The sequence below is a fragment of the Musca autumnalis genome, unplaced genomic scaffold (genome assembly GCF_047663935.1).
Source record: "Musca autumnalis isolate F117 unplaced genomic scaffold, ASM4766393v1 scaffold_1, whole genome shotgun sequence".
NCBI classification, from domain to species: domain Eukaryota; kingdom Metazoa; phylum Arthropoda; class Insecta; order Diptera; family Muscidae; genus Musca; species Musca autumnalis.
The window spans coordinates 49,668,472-49,682,484 of record NW_027411644.1 but is presented as its reverse complement, the minus strand read 5'-3'; the positions used below and the strand labels follow the sequence as shown (position 1 = coordinate 49,682,484).

At 36.8% G+C, this 14,013-nt stretch overlaps 1 long non-coding RNA gene across 1 annotated transcript; it reads right to left on the bottom strand.

The window, feature by feature from the left end:
• On the bottom strand, positions 1 to 358 carry LOC141390517 (uncharacterized). Its single transcript, XR_012409390.1, has 2 exons — positions 186 to 358; positions 1 to 120 (listed from the first exon to the last, which is right to left on the bottom strand). It is a non-coding gene; the product is annotated as an uncharacterized lncRNA (long non-coding RNA).
• Between the last annotated feature and the right edge of the window lie 13,655 nt (positions 359 to 14,013).

Here is a 14,013-nt window from a genome sequence, read left to right as displayed (position 1 = left end):
TTTATTCGTTTATTCATTAATTTTTCCTTTATTTAATTATATAATTCTTTTAATATATGTACATAACGACAATATCAAATTTCATTATTTATTTCTAACGGGGAAAAATGGCGGTGGTCCCTATGCGAAGGTAAAATTGTTATTTCATTATTTATTTATATAAAAATATCAGTTTTCTATCTTACATGTCCTGACATCATGCTTATTACAACTGCAAGAGTAAATGCAAGCGAATGGGCGTACTTCATATTGGAGGTAAAATTACTTTCAAACTGTTAGCTATTTGTTGTTACAGCAAAATTTATATATGGTGGCAAAAATGAAAAATACTTGTTGTAATAGAAAACTTTAATTCCGATACGTGCTTTAGAAAATTTTCAAAAAATGATCATTAAAAATATAAATAAAGCTATGGCTATTCGACTTAAAATCCCACATCTCTATACATTTTACAACTGCATAAATTAGAATAGAAATCAAAAATGAATAAATTTTCATTTCCTCTTTATCTTAGAAAAATTCACCAGCAATTACTTCGTTTTATTACTCTAATAACTCTAATTTACAAATCACTGCAACCTTGGCGATAACAAAAATCGTAAATCAAAAGCATAACCCTTCACCTTAGCCGACATCAATTTCAAAATAGAAACAAAACATTTCTGTAAATCTTAACCGTCTTCATTTTTTTACTTTAAAGGCATCATTAAGAAAAAACGCCAACTCATATCGGCTTAATTAAAATTATCGCACACCTGCATTCTGCTGTTGTTGCTTTTAAAGCAATTTATGACATTCATTAAAAATTATTAATTAGCAATAAAATTCCTCAAGTAAACATTCGCCACAATTGTGTGACACTTTCCAGCAGACAAACATTGCTGGCTGTTGTTTGTCATCCTCTTTCTCTCTCCTTAAACTTGTCGTGTCTGCCATCACCATACTACATTAAATAAACAACCTAAAGATACTTCTTGTTCATTTGCTCATTCATTCATTGTAATACTCGATTATTATTAAGAAAAGTTGACAATGTAATTAAATGTTTTGTTATCTTAACACTTCAACAGCCATTTTAGTTGTCTAAGCAGAAAAATTGATGGAGACAAAACACCCACCCTTACAAACAAGCTATCACACACACACGGTCTTTAGACATGTTTGTATGAAGGAAGCTGGGTGGGGGGCGCAATTATATATTTAGTACAAGCTCCCAGCAAAATAAATTGGAAGTAGTGCAATGTAGACTAGTTCTTTCACGGCATGTTTTTATGCAGTTCAAACGGAGTCGTGAAAAAGGCACTCCATTCCTCACATTTTAACCGCATTTGGATGCAATCCAAAGAATCACATCCATTTGTCACATTTTAACAACATCCGGAGGCAGTTCAACGGAGTCGTGAAAAAGGCACTCCAATTCCTCACAATTTAACAGCATCCGGATGCAGTGCAAACGGAGTCGTGAAAAAGGCACTCCGTTCACTACATTTTATTAGCAGTTGTTAGAGATCCCTACATGTACATAAATCAGTTTGTTCATCTCTACAGGCAAAAAAGAGATAATCGTGTTAACATTTCCAAACATTTGTTAATACAAACTAAATAATATTTAATTTGTGAACATTTTTCCGGTAACTCACGAGAAGAAAATTTCCCAATGGAGTGCTGTTGGAGTACATGTCGAAATCTTAACTGGTGATGGGAAGACAATATCAAACCCATTTAGCAGATGAAGCAAAAGCACTTAAGTTTGGATTAAATGAAAAGCGGAGGAAACACACATGTTTGCGATTGAATTCAATAGAGAATTTTCATAATTTGTGTTAATTTAATAAAGTTATTAATATTTTTGTTTTACACAAATAATAAATGCATTTTATTTTCTTATTCAAAACACGTGCTCTGGACTGCCTCCTATTCTACCCCAAAGGGTCAGTTAAAATGCAATGCCAAAGGGTCAGTTAAAATGCGGTGCCAAAGGTTCAGTTAAAATGCGGTGCCAAAGGTTCAGTTAAAATGCAATGCCAAAGGGGCAGTTAAAATGCGGTGCAATGGAGTGCCTCTTTCCGGGGTCACTCCCTTGTAAAAATCATGAGTGAAAATGCATAATTTGATGCACTTCCAAATCACTTGTACATATCATTTAACTGCCTCTTTGGAGGCAAACTTTTCGCTGGGCTTTTATATTGATGTGTATAAAGAGATGGAAGTGTAGGTATATATAAATCAAGAAGATCGTATATACTAATATTTATCAATATTTATATATAAACATAATTAATTTATGTCATAACGGTTCTCTTTCTATAGAATACTTTAAACGATTTTCCGTCTATAGAAGACCTTCCCAGCGAAAAGTTTGCCTCCAAAGAGGCAGTTAAATGATATGTACAAGTGATTTGGAAGTGCATCAAATTATGCATTTTCACTCATGATTTTTACAAGGGAGTGACCCCGGAAAGAGACACTCCATTGCACCGCATTTTAACTGACCCTTTGGCATTGCATTTTAACTGAACCTTTGGCACTGCATTTTAACTGACCCTTTGGCATTGCATTTTAACTGACCCTTTGGGGTAGAATAGGAGGCAGTCCAGAGCACGTGTTTTGAATAACAAAATAAAATGCATTTATTATTTGTGTAAAACAAAAATATTAAGAACTTTATTAAATTAACACAAATTATGAAAATTCTCTATTGAATTCAATCGCAAACATGTGTGTTTCCTCCGCTCTCCATTTAATCCAAGCTTAAGTGCTTTTGCTTCATCTGCTAAATGGGTTTGATATTGTCTTCCCATCACCAGTTAAGATTTCGACATGTACTCCAACAGCACTCCATTGGGAAATTTTCTTCTCGTGAGTTACCGGAAAAATGTTCACAAATTAAATATTATTTAGTTTGTATTAACAAATGTTTGGAAATGTTAACACGATTATCTCTTTTTGTAAATGTATTCCGCTGCCTGTAGAGATGTACAAACTGATTTATGTACATGTAGGGATCTCTAACAACTGCTAATAAAATGTAGTGAACGGAGTGCCTTTTTCATGACTCCGTTGAACTGCCTCTGGATGTTGTTAAAATGTGACAATTGGATGTGATTCTTTGGATTGCATCCAAATGCGGTTAAAATGTGAGGAATGGAGTGCCTTTTTCACGACTCCGTTTGAACTGCATAAAAACATGCCGTGAAAGAACTAGTCTACATTGCACTACTTCCAATTTATTTTGCTGGGTTATTAAGGGTATTCTACAATAAAATAACTTAACGAGTAAAAAAAATCAGTAGGCTTTGCGACAGCTAAAAAAAATCAACATTTAAAAAAAACTACAACAGGAGTGGTGATCCCTAATTTGGAGTTTGCGGGTTAGATATCATAAACAGATAACCCAATTATGCCAACCATACATTTTTTTTGCATTTTGGATGTAGCCATTATTTATTGAAGAAATCTTAAGACTATACAATATGGCTTATTGTTATTATAAATAACTGTACATATGGATATGCGCTACCTACTTATTCAATACGTACAAATGCTGTGGATTATCCACGAGCAGCAGAATCAAACAAAAGTTTTTAATTAAATTCAATATTAATAATCAGCCCAAAAAATACAATTTTAAAAAAGGGCGATATCAGTTAGTGTCTTAGAAATAAGGATTAAAACTAAATGAAAACTAAAGCTACTATGTACATTTATTTACATGATATCAACAATCACGGTGTGGTAATACACACAGTGTTGTTGATATCCATTGTGTTATACCTTCTGTGGTAGAACACTAATTCCCTTCATTATTATAAAGATAACCTTCGTCATTTAGTAACTTAAGAGCATTAGGTGCTAAATGTTTACTATTGCCTAAAGTAATTGCATCATGTGAACATATCAGGGATCCCTCGATGAGTTCGTTTTGCACGTTTTGTGCCGCAAAATCCAGCCCTACGGTGATGGTACCACGTTTTCGCTCAAAGCCTCTTACTACAAAATTAGAGAATACAGTGCACACTGGTCCCAACCTGCGACAAAAATCGAAAAATCGATATCAGCAAATCTCTGCGACAATTCAGCAAGTTGTCTCTAAACATATCATATTTTAATATTCCAGCACTGTTTTTATACCCTCCACCATATGGAGGGTATAATTAAATTTGTCATTCCGTTTGTAACACATCGAAATATTCGTCGGAGACCCTATAAAGTATATATATATTATTGATCAGCATAAAATTCGATGTCGATTTGACCATGTCCGTCTGTCCGTCCGTCAGTCCGTCCGTCTGTCTGTTGAAATCAAGATACAGCTCGCAATTTTAAAGATAGAGAGTCAAAATTTGGTACAGGAGTTTTTATTACCTGCAGGATGGTTGGTATTGAAAATGGGATATATCGGTCCACGTTTTGATATAGCCCCCATAGATAGATACTTCCCGATTTTCGGTATTTTTAAGGTTTTAGCTTCATTATCCTACCAAAATGGCTGAAATTTGGTACGTAGTCTTCTTTAGGGGTATAAAACTTTCCCCCAGAATTTTGTCGGTATCGGTCCACACCTTCATATAGCCCCCATAGAACGGTACCTCCCGATTTTCGGTATTTTTAGGGTTTTAGCTTCATTATCCTACCAAAATGGCTGAAATTTGGTACGTAGTCTTCTTTAGGGGTATAACATTTTCCCCCAGAATTTTGTCGGTATCGGTCCACACCTTCATATAGCCCCCATAGAACGGTACCTCCCGATTTTCGGTATTTTTAAGGTTTTAGCTTGATTATCCTACCAAAATGGCTGAAATTTGGTACGTAGTCTTCTTTAGGGGTATAAAACATTCCCCCAGAATTTTGTCGGTATCGGTCCACACCTTCATATAGCCCCCATAGAACGGTACCTCCCGATTTTCGGTATTTTTAGGGTTTTAGCTTCATTATCCTACCAAAATGGCTGAAATTTGGTACTTAGTCTACGTTGGTGGTATAAAACTTCCCCACAGAACTTTGTCGGTATCGGTCCATGCCTTCATATAGCCCCCATAGAACAGTACCTCTCGATTTTCGGTATTTTGAACGTTGTGGCCTCAATATTCCACCGAAATGGCTGAAATTTGGTATTTAGACTTCGTTGGGGTACTCAAACTTCCCCTTTAAATTTGTCGGTATAGGTCCACGCCTTCATATAGCCCCCATGGAAAGGCACCTCTCGATTTTTCGTATTTTGAAGGTTGTGTCTTCAATATTCCACCAAAATTGCAGAAATTTGGTATTTAGTCTTCAATGTGATATAAAACTGTTCGCCAGAAATATGTCTGTACAGGTCCACGCTTTCATATTGCCCCATTTCTGCTTAAAATTCGTCGGTATAGGTCCACATTTCGATATAGCACCCATAGAACGGTACCTCCCGATTTTAGTGACGTCAATATCCAACCGAAATGGCTGGAATTCGTTATTTCGTCTTCGTCTTATAAAATATTGCAGAAGAGTATTATCAGTATAGGTCCACGTCTTCCTATATTCCTATAGAAGCGTAATTCTTGATTTTCTGTATTTTTTAAGTTTAAGCCACATTCTCTTACCGAAATATAGGAAATTTGGTATTTAGTCTTCTTTGAGCCTAAAAACTTTCCGTCAGAAATTTGTCGGTATAGATCGACGTTTTGAAATAGCCCTCAGAGAATGGTGCATCACATTGTTTTACCGAAATTGCTGAAAGTTAGTATTCAGTCTTCTTCATACACGAAAGGAAACTAATTATTCCATTTTACTTCAATACAACTTGTGGTGGAGGGTATAACAAGTTCGGCCCGGCCGAACTTAACGCCGTTCTTACTTGTTGTAATTTATAACGTTATTTAACAAAACAAAACAGAAGAAATTGACATTTTCGTATGATCTCTTAAAAACTTTAAAAACATCAGTAAGGTTGTGACTCCTTACCAAGGCAAGTAACTCAAAATTGAAAGGATAAAATTATTTTTTTCGAAATGGAAGTTTTGGTACAAGGTTTTCTAATTACTTTTACATAAAAATTTGTACACATTATTCGCATAAAATTTGCTGGAAATCACATTTTTTATAATAATTTTTTGTGGATTTTTTTCCAAGTCCTAAAAATTGAAATTGAGTTTTGCTAACTTCGCCATCCTTCGCCACTCTCCAAATTTTTTAAAGAATGTTCGAAATAGTGTCAAGTTTACAAAAAATTTGGTTCCAGCTGCATATATTTGCATTTCCGTGTGTGACATTAAAAATACTGACGATGCCTCTGGTCGTTTCAGTGAATATGTCTGTATTCTCATTTTCTTCTTTGTTTTGTGTTTTAATTGTTTGTTTTGTGTTTTTGCTTTAAATGTTTAGACATTTTTGTTTTGGGATCTATTTATGAAAGTATATTTTACATTTGTATATTTTTGATATATGTATGATGCTACATATAATATGAAAAACAAGAAAAAATTTAAAGTTCGGTCGCAAAACATTATTATATCCCCTACCATGAAATATTCTGACCTCAAATGGAATAATTTGTTTCCTTTCCTGTCCACGGTACCATTCGGAGACGTTTTTTGACCACTAAGAACTCCAAATAGCAAATTACAACCAATTCGAACAGAAAATGTAGATAAAAACCACAAAATAACTGAAATAGGGAGGTACCGTAATATGAGGGCTATACCGAAACCTGGACCTAAGACCACAATTTTTGGCGCAGAAGGTTTTTGATCATTGGGAACTCGAAATGGTAAATTACAACCAATTCGGACCGAAAATGTTGATAGAATCTTCAAGATACATGAAATCGGGAAGTATCGTAATATGAGAGCTATACCGAAACCTGGACCCAAGTCCACAATTTTTGGCGCAGAAGGTTTTTGACCATTGGGAATCCCAAATACCAAAGTACAGCCAATTAAGGCCGAAAATGTAGATAAAAGCTTCAAAATACCTGAAATCGGGTTGTACCGCTACATAGGGGCTATAGGAAAAACTGGACCCATATTGATGATTTTTTGGCTAAAGTATTTTTTACTTATTTTTGGCATATACTGAAAAAATCAGATTGATCCGACGATTATAAATATTTTTGTCGCACCTTCCCATACAAGTGGGACGGACCACTGTGCAGTGAGAGCATGTTGAGTTGAGTGACCTGTTCGGAACCAGGATTGAGAGTTTTTGAGGACTCTCTTATCCTCCACAAACATTTTTATGCGTTTTAAAATAAACGATTCAAAAAGCTTTCCAAATGCCGACAGCAGCGAAATGGGTCTGTAGCTTCCACATTTATCCGGAGGGGAACCCCTCTTTAAAATGGGAACTACCATGAGAAAAAGAAGGAGCTAGAAAAATGTGAGCGTGAGAACTCGAGATGTTCAGTGATCAGAATGAAGTCCGAATAGTGTACCAGAGTGTAAAACACCCGACTGAAGGATATGGTGCAGGCACATTCTCCTGCAAATATGTCGAAGGGAATCTGGTAACTGATATATATAGCCTACTGAGGATTTGGAAGCTTTTGGTATCGAATATGGGTGGCGATGAAGATACCCCAGAACCAATCGTAAATGACAACGTAGAATGTCTACCACCTAGCCAAAGCGAGTTTATGACAGCTATTAATCAGCTGAAAAAAATAAGGCAGCAGGAGCTGATGGACTTCCCGCCGAACATTTCAAGACCGATGGCGAAATGCTGATAAGGAGTATGCATCAGCTAATTTGCGAAATTAAATGCGAATCTATATGCGGCCAGATATAAAAACAGCACGATATACAATAAAGATTGGAGATGGCGTGCAGCGCTGTTGTCGTGCTGTGTTGCTTACGGAATCCATGCTGATGATCGGCAACTTGATAGCTATTCCTGATACTGGGGAGGACTAAGGCTGGCACCCTTGCCTGGCTTCCGTAGCGGGACCACCCTGCCCATTTTCCAGACTTCGGGAACAACGAGGGTGGCTAGCGATAAGTTGAGAACTTTAGTGAGATACTCCAATCCCGGCTCATCCAGCTGCTTCAGCATTACCATTGAGATTCCATCAGGGCCCAACGCTTTGAATGATTTAGCGTATCCGATAACATTCGTAGCATCATTCATTGTAAACTGTGGTGGTTCATCCTCGATAGGAAGATATCTATAGTGCGATTCTCTAACCCATTTTTACGGTTACCGACAAAAATCGGTAAAACTAAAACGCAAAATTATGAATGAAAAGTACAAATAAAAGTTGACAACACTCTTGCTATCGATAGAACTTTACGACTGATTTTTATTCGTCGCTAACATACCGAAAAACATCGGTAATTACCGAAATTATAAACATATTAATTTTACCCACAATTGTCGGTAACTCAAAAAATGAGTTAGAGAATCCCACTACTGATGCGTAATACGTAATACTCTCCTCCTCGCCTTGCCACCCTCGGGGTGCTCGACAAAGTGTTAACTTCCAGTGTCAGCGCCCTGACTCTGGGGTCGTTGGGGTTGGCTCGACGAAGCTCATCACGCTCGTTTGCTAATCCCGTCGCCTCTGCTGGAAAGTTTGGACATCATAAGCAGTGACGATGTCTCGGAACGTCCTTTCCGCTACCCGAACATCAGAAGGACTGGGCAGTTCTCTGAAGCGGTGATTGGTGAACTCTCTGAAACTCGGTCAATCAGCTTTCCTATGTTATCCGTAGAGGCTTCTAAGGCCTTGAAAGTTTTTTCTATCTTAGAAACCTTTTCTATCCATGAAAGATCAAAAACCTCTCAACTCAATTTCATTGGCTTAAATTCAAAATTCAACAACTAATTTGATGTTCATTTTAAACAAAACTAACCCTAATCCTTACATTCCACTAAATACTAACACATATTCACACATACATACAAATATTTATAAAGGGGGCTAAACAATATGGCTGGATCTTAATTAAAGTTTCCTATTTATTTTTTCTTGCAAGTTGAATTTCGTTTCCTCCAACATTTTATTTGAAACTCTTTATTTGTATAGCGTTGCAATCTTCTGGCAGGAGCATGTAATGGAATACCCACTGGTATTGTAAGAAAACTTGGATATGTAAGAAAATAGTTTTATTTGTGTTTGTTTTTTTTTCGGATATTACTTGAGTTCGTACTCAGCTTCCTTAATAAAAAACTCTTAATTAAGTTCAGTTCAGTTGAACCTTCAATCAGTGTTTTATTACCTTCCTCCCACGAAGCAATAAATTGTGGTAAAATATTGAATAGAAAATGTTCGTATTTCCCATAGCCTCCTAATAACTTTATTGGACAATAAAATTTAATTTGAATTGTTAAAATTGTCCCATAACAATTACCTAGTATTATTGTAAATCGGATACTCGGATATAACTAAAATATAATGCCTTTCAATTGCCTTAAACAATTATCATAACCATCTCTCTTTTGCTCTTGGTTTAAAGTGCAAAATTGTAATGGCCATAATAGCTTAATATATCTGTGTATGTTTGTATGTGTGTACATATATGACCGACCGCTAAATGGATGTATGCAACTGAATAATGCTGCCAGATATTAGATAAAAATCTAAATGTCATTGCATATTTCCTATGGAACAGCCGCAGAGGTGGTTTTTGGCCAAGTAACTCAAGTGCCATTCAACCGGCTAACCAGAAGCGAAAGCAGAGAAAGGCCAACTAATGCTAAATATTGTCGAAATGCAACAGAGTATCATCATTGAATCGTTTCGTTTTGAAACAAAATTTAAATCGGCCATTGAATAACGAGAGTAACGAGATTTGCTCTGCACAAAAGTCGATGGTAGATTCCAAAAGGAATACAATGGACATGTGGGTCGTTTATGGCAAAAAAAAACACAAATATTGTGGTAAGACACTTTTGGAAGACTGATAAAAAAGGACTCGTTAGGTCAACTTATCAGAGGACTCAATACATTTCCGGTCATAAATAAGTTTTTTGGCTTCATAGAAAATATGTGTAAGCCTTCCGAAAAAATACTAAACAATTTTCCATAAGAAGCAGGTAACAAACAAAAACCCCCCAAATAAGACCCTACAAACCTCTCATACATTCCCTATAATAATCGTCCCAAAAATTACAAGTTTTGCAGGTGTCATTTTCTTTCATTGACTTCATCACACCTGGTATCACTACTACCTAATCTCCCCCTCCATATGTCCTCACACTAAAACCTCTCGTGGAATACCTCATATTCTAATATGTACCCATATAGAAATATTGCAAAAATATGTTAGCGTAGTATAGAACAATCATCATATTCATTTCACTGCCATCAACACACACATACCTACATACACATGTACAAACAAACGGACAGACAAATACATTGTCGTGTGTTTTAGACTTTGTCATAAAAACAAATGTTAAGAGATAGAGAAGTGCTTTGAATAGAATGAACACAATGCACAAATACACACAGACACCCACACCCATGCATCCATTCAAACTAACATAACATTGAGTTATCCAAATGTGGTATCAGTTGTTGCATTCAGGACTTTTTGCCCATTGTCTCTCACTTGGTAAGTTGCAGTGCAAGCATACACATAAGTGTCATTGTATGTGTCATTAGAAAAGAGCATCAGCAGCTTTAAAAACAACATTCTGTACAGATGAAAGATACCGTCATAGAAAATGAGTGGGCCTTCAACAGGCCTTCTATACACGAAAGGACATTTTAAAAGCCTTCGGAAATTAAAGACTTTCTAAAGGTCTACAAAAGACAATATATATTCTAAATGTTCTCTGGACACAGAAGATCGCCCAAAGCGCTTCTAGCGATGAAAGACCTTGTAAGCAACCTCTGGAAGTTTCAAGATACAAAAGATGTTCTAGAAGTTTACTAGAACTATAATGCTTCTACAGGTCATTTGCAGACAAAAGGCATTTCAAATGTCTTCTATAGACCGAAGGCTTCTTGAGAAAGATTTCCTTGAAAATCGTTTTCCAATGAAAATGGTTTTCCAATTACAGAAGACTTTCAAAATTTCTTCTATTGACGGCAGACCTCCTAGAGGTCTTCTATAGATAGAACACTTTTTAAAGGTATTTTAAGATAGACGACCATTTAAAAGTCTTCTAGGGGCAGAAGACCTACTGAACGTTTTTGAAAGACAAAAGAGCTTCTTTAATGGTCTTCAAGAGGCAGAAGGACATCCAAAGGTCTTTAAGAGACAAAAAACATGCTATAGGTCTTCTAGAGACAGAATATTAGAGAGAGAAGACCTCTAAACATCTTCGATAGACACAAGGCCTTCTAAAAGTATTCAAGAGACAGAGGACTGTCTATTGGTTTTGTAGAGACAAAATGTCTTTTAAAAGGACTTCTAACTTCTTCTCTTCTAAAGAAGTCTTAAAAATATAGGTACAATTTTAATGGTCTTTTAGATTCAGAAACACTTCTAGAGGTCTTCTAAAAGATAGAGTACCTTCTAAGGGTCTTCTGGAGATGAAAAACCTTCCAAAAACCTTCTAAAGACGGAGACCTTCTCAAGCTATGCTAGAGACAGTAGACTACAGAGAGAAGACCTTATAAAGATGGGACACACGATCTTATAAACCCATTCTACTGACAGAAGGCCCTCTAAAAAAACTACTAAGGACAGAAGATCTTTCAAAGGTATCCTGGATATGGAAGGCCTTTACAAGGTCTTCTAGAAACAGAAGACCTTCTGCAGGCCTCTATTATTAAGGTCTTCTAAAGAAAGAAGACCTTCAAGCGCCGTAAGACTTTTTAAAGGTTTTCTAGAGGCCGAAGAAATCCAAGTGTTTTGAAAATCTTTAATAGGTCTTCTAAATACAGCAGAATCTCCTCATAAAGGTCTTCTAGAGTCAGAGAACCATCTAAAGCTCGTCTGGAGATGGAAAAACTTTAATAGGTCTTCTGAAGATGGAAGCCAATAAGCCAATCAGAAAGTGTTCTAGAGACAGAAGACCCTCTACAGAAGACTATCTTAAGGTCTTCTAAAGGTGGAATACCTTAGAAGGGTCTTCTGAATACCTTAGAAGGGTCTTCTACCGGCCTTTAGAGAAAGAAGACCTGATAAAGGTCTTCTCCAAGAGTCTTCTGGAGATTGAAAATCTTTAATAGGTCTTCTAAAGACAGCATCACCTCCTCAGCCTACATAAAGGCCTCCTAGAGTCGGAGGCTCATCTATAGGTCTTCTGGAGATGGATGAATTTTTCTTCTGAAGATGGAAGACCATCTGAATGTGTTCTAGAGATCATAGATCAGAACCTCCTTGGGCCTTATAAAGTTATTCTAGTAGCGTTAAGTATGTTTTGGAGATGGAAGATCTTCAGTAGGTCTTCCAAAGACATCAGAACCTCCTTAGGACTTTTAAAGGTATTCTAGAGTCGGAATACGATGTAAAGGTCTTCTCGAAGAGGAAGGCTTTCTAAAAGTTTTCTAGAGGCAGAAGAGGGTCTCCTAAGAAAAATAACATTTAAGAGGTCTGCTAGAGACAAAAGACTCTCTACAGGCGCCTAGAGACAGAAGATCTTCTAGAAGCAGTTTTCTGGAGGTAGAAAACCTTAAGACGGTCTACTAGAGATAGAAGACCCTCTACATGCCTTTGAAGAAGTCAGAAGACCCTCTGTATATCTTCTGCAGGTGAAAGACCTTCCAAGGGTCTTCTAAAAATTGAAGCATTTTAGAGATACGGGACCCGCTGAAGGTATTCTAGAGACAGAAGACCTTTATCAGGTCTCCTATCTCCAGAAGGCCTTCACAAGGTCTACTAGAAACAGAAGGACCTCTACAGGTCTTTATTATAAAGGTCTTCCAGAGAAAGAAAACCTGATAAAGATCTTCTAGAGACAGTAGACCTTGCAGGGGTCTGGAGATGGTAGACATTATAAAGTTATTCGAGGGAAAGAAAATATTAATATAAAGGCAGACGACCTTTCAAGGATTTTATGAAGATGAGAGATCATCTTCTAATGGTCTCCTAGAGACAGACTTCTATATAACTTCCAAGGTCTTCTGAAGAGCCTCTACAGGCCCCTAGAGACAAAAGTCCTGTCCAAAAACAGAAGACCCTCTAAAGGTCTTCTAGAGAAAGCAGACAATAAAAGGGCGGAGGATTTTCCAGGAGTCTCCTGAAATGGAATGGAGCGGAATGAATAAAGGTCTTCTAGAGACAGAAGATTTTATAAAAATGAGGCAGAACAGATTTCAAGGTTCTTCTAAAGATGGAAGACCCAATGAAAATCTAATATATCCTCACAAGTCTCTAAAGACAGAATACCTTATAAAGATCTTCTGGAATTGAAAGAGCCAGACACAAAACCATATAATTGCCTTCCGGAGAAAGAATACCATCAAAAGGACTTCTAAAGTCGGAAGACCTATTAATGGTCTATTAGAGGTAGAAGACTCTTCAAGGGTCTTCTGAAAATGGAAACCAGTAACATGTCTTCTGGAGACATAAGATCCACAATCGATCTCTATGATCTTATAATGATCTTCTAGAGACAGAATAACTTCCGTGGGTCTTCTGAAGATGGAAGACCTTTAGAAGGTAGGTCTTCGAGAGACTGAAGAACTTCTAAATTTCTTCGAGGGACAGAAAACGATCTTCTATAGGCAGAAGACCTTTCAAGTGTCTTCTGAAGATGGAAGACCGATAGGAAGTCCTCTAGAGACGGAAGACACTCTATAGAGATAAAAGAGCTTCCAAGATCTTCTGAGGGATAGAAGAGGGCAGAAGACCTTTTAAAGGTCTTCTACACACATAACCTAGAGGCAGAAGACCTTCAAACAGTCATCTAAATATAACGATCTTTTAGAGACAGAAAATCCCTCAAGGGTCTTCTGAAAATGGATGGTCTCCTAGAGACATAAGATCCCCAACAGCTTTTTAGGACAGAAGATCTTATGGAGACAGAGTACCTCCCGATCGTCTTCTGGAGATGGAAGACCTTTAGAAGGAAGGTCTTCGAGAGACTAAAGAACTTCTAAATTTCTTCGAGGGACAGAAAACTTTCTACTAGAGGCAGTAGACG